Source organism: Halyomorpha halys, unplaced genomic scaffold (assembly GCF_000696795.3).
Source record: "Halyomorpha halys isolate HHAL.00 unplaced genomic scaffold, Hhal_1.1 Scaffold39.1, whole genome shotgun sequence".
NCBI classification, from domain to species: Eukaryota; Metazoa; Arthropoda; class Insecta; order Hemiptera; family Pentatomidae; genus Halyomorpha; species Halyomorpha halys.
In genome coordinates this window covers 1,746,289-1,750,099 of record NW_027109179.1, presented here as the reverse complement: position 1 = coordinate 1,750,099, position 3,811 = coordinate 1,746,289, and positions in this window count along the sequence as shown.

The window sequence follows — 3,811 nt, the reverse complement described above, 5'->3', positions numbered from 1 at the left end:
AATAAATTTAAAATATACAAAACAGAAAACCATTATATTTACTTTATTTTTTTTATTTTATAATAAATAATCCGTATTTTGGAATATTAATATTTCTATGTCAAAAAGTGTCGCGTTGCCAATGTGCGCTGTTCCATTCATTTACATAGGTTACATAACTACTGTTATGTAGTATCCGTTAAAGTGATTATTGCATCATCATTACAAGGTTATAAATTTGTAGTCGGTTCAAAAAATAACTTTAGTGTACTTTAAAGAGAGTATTTTTTATGTAACTGGAAAACTCTTAAATGTATAAAGATAAGAATCTAGCTGCTGTCACAAGCTGTTAGCTGATATATGTACGATATATCTTAGATAATTCCATTAAAATTTCTTCCATCACTGTCGTGCCATTTAAAACGCATATTATCATTAATTTCGTAATATTGTTGATAAGATTATTACCTACGCATTTATGTTTCCTCTTTTACGCATGTATTTATACAGACCATTCAAAAATTGTAATATATACTTGAGGACCGTATTTACCCTCCAGATTATAGATAAGTTACTTTAAATTAATTTCGCAACAACTTTGGGTTATAAAGAGAATAAAACTATATACTAGTTAAAATCATCTCAACTAATATATAAAAATCAATGTTTGTCTCTTCGTAGTTTATGGATAGAAAAAAGGCAGTTATATTACCCCAATTTTTTATTGCTTTAATGAAAACTAGGCACAATTACTAGACAAAATTGATGAGTCTGCCAAGTATAGGTAGGGGGAATAAAAAATGGCGGCTTTTTAAAAACGTTATAAATAATTAATTTTTCATTCGGAGCTCTATATCATTAAAACTACCAACATGAAGAGAAAATCTAAGAAATTTTCATTTAAAGAAGAGTAAATTTGCTAAACTGTAAGCCCTAATAGAGCTATTTACGTTGTCGTTATATATAATAAACGATAAAAATAGTTATAATAGTTCGAGATATAGCTTTTTAAAAAACCGCCATTCTGGCAAAACAAGATGTTTATTTTGCCAACATATATACATCCATTTTTCATTTGTATATATCTTATTCTTTGTTATATTTTTCTCTAGGAGGTCAGAAAAAAAAATAAAAGCTTTTTAGAAAGAAATATTTCATAAAAATGTTGTACAGAATGTACTGAAAGATTAGTAGCTAGTGAATTTGTTTTCAAAAATCTATATCTCAAAAACAATTTGAAGTTCAGATATCTGTTTATCAAAAATTAAAGCTTAGCACTAAAATTAAAGCTAGTTAAATTTACTATAAAATAGTTTATAATGTTTATCTTTGTAGGAATAGTAGTTTTTATAATATTTGGCAAAATAAATTGATTTATAGTTGTTCGGACAAATTTTTATTTGCCAAATTTATATCCATATGCGAATATCATAAAAACTACTACCCCTACGAAGATAAGTGTCATAAACTACTTTATAGTAAGTTAAATTTCCTTTATTTTGAGTGTTGGCTGACATATGTGCGTCTTATGGATCTAGAGATATATTTTTTCAAAAATCCAAATTTTTATACGTTAATTTTATAACCTTATATAAAGTTCTACTAGTAGGTAACTAGAAAAAAGAAATTGATGAGCAAATAAAAGCTAGGTTGAAGGCGGGAAATGCTTGTTATTTTTCAATTTCGTAACTGCTTAGCTCCCACTGTTCTTTACGACTGTGGAGCGAGGCCTCTTACACCAAGGGATGAACAGCGCCTTAAGGTTTTCAAAATAAAGTATTACATAAAATATTCGGACCGAAAAAGGATGAATCAACGGGAGAATTTAGGAGACTACACGACACTGAATTAAGGGACCTACACCCGGTAAATATAATTGAAGTTATAGCATTGCGACATATAAGATGGGCATATAAGGTTTTAGGGCTTAGTAACGACCGGATCCCTAAAATGTTAATAAAATATTGAACCAACGGGTAAACGTCGGAGGGGTAGACCGAAACTTAGATGGGAGGATTGCCTTAAAGCTGACTTAGTACAATTGGGTTTGGAGGGACATCACTGGAAGAATGTATATAGAAAGTGATTGGTGGTATGGGCATTGAACCTTCGGGTTCGTTTGGTCTTCATTATTATTATTATTATTATTATTAATGAAAGTTATGTATAATTACTAGACTTAATTGGTCAGTCTGGCAAGTATAGTTAGGGGGAATGAAAAATGGCAGCTGTTTCAAAACATTATAAAAAAAATAATTTTTCTTTCAGAGCTCCATATCTTTAAAATTATGAACGACACTAAGAAACCTAAGAGAACATCATATAAAGAAGAGTAAATTTACTAAAATATCAGCCCTAATACAGCCATTTACTTTCAATAGTCCCCGAAATTATTGGAATAATTATATTTCTTTTTAAGTTTTAGATTTTTTTTTAAACGAGAATCCGAATGTTTTTGAATCTATTCTTATTTCGTTCATTATACAACACGATGTGAACTAGAATTAATTATTCCAGCTCCATAACTATTGTTGATTTTGGGATAAACTGATAAATATCCAGTATGTGAATGGTATCTGCTATTTGCTAAGATAACTCGTTTCCATGAAATATTTACAAAGTACATAATGTTCCAAAGTACAAATGCTAATACTGTTCCGATATAGATGATTTTAGTTTAGTATTATAGAGAATTTCATTATCTTTTAAATGAAAGGCTATAATTTTCACGAAGACTTATATAGTTTTAGAATTATTCGAAAATATAATTATAGTTTATATGTTTGGTATTAAAAATATTTTTTTATTTTCCACTTTGAGTTGAAATTTTCTGAAAGCAAGCATTATTTCAGCATAAGCGGAACCACCAATAATAATTTCAACCTTATAGGACTTATTTTTTGGAAAAATGAAGCGTTAGGTAGTTATATTTGGGGTCGATGCCCAGGACGTAGCTAGGATGACAGAGAATATAATACTTGACTCCCTGGGAATCATCCACCACCACATGCATGGAAATTAATGAGTGGGGGAGTTATCCAGAGGAGGGATGGCATGCATGCATCGCATATCCTATTTGTTGTTTTATTTATCTATTTACTACTTTGTTATTTTTTATATTTTTATATTCTAATATTTGTTATATAGGGGAATATGTTGATAAAATGAAATAAGGGTTGTAAAATGGAGGGGAAAGAAAAAAAAAGGGAATAAATTGAAAAGCTTGTATTTAGTCTGTAGACTGATATTAAATGTAAAATAATAATGTGTGGAACAAAAAAATGTTATCTTTCTATTATATTGTATCATATCAAAAAAATGTAATTTATAAATTTATATATGTCCGATCACGGATTGATCAGTATGCTGTGTAATGTAGCAACCCGATGTATTTGGGCAGCATGATTGAATAAATTTCTTTCTCTAAAAAAATAGCCCTCTTTATAAAAAGTAGTCCAAGAGAAAAAAAAAAGTTATTTTACCCCAATTATTGATTTCGAAAATTCTAAAAATTTAAATTTCTATTTAAATGTATGAACAAAACGTTTTTGCCACTCTCCATTACTTTCTACGGTTTTCGATGTTTCATATAATTTTTTTTCTAAAAGTTTTGGTATTCCGACGACATATATGTACGTCTATACTGCTATTGTTATTTCCGAAAAAATTATAAAAATATTTTTCCTCCAATTTTCTTAAATTTTTTATCAAATCCTTATAGTTTTTTTTTTTTTTCTACGCCACAGGAAGTGGGCTATTACGGCATTTTCCTTTTCGCAGCCCAATACAATTTTATTCGTCCTCTTAGTTCGTCCGTATCTCGCTCAACATC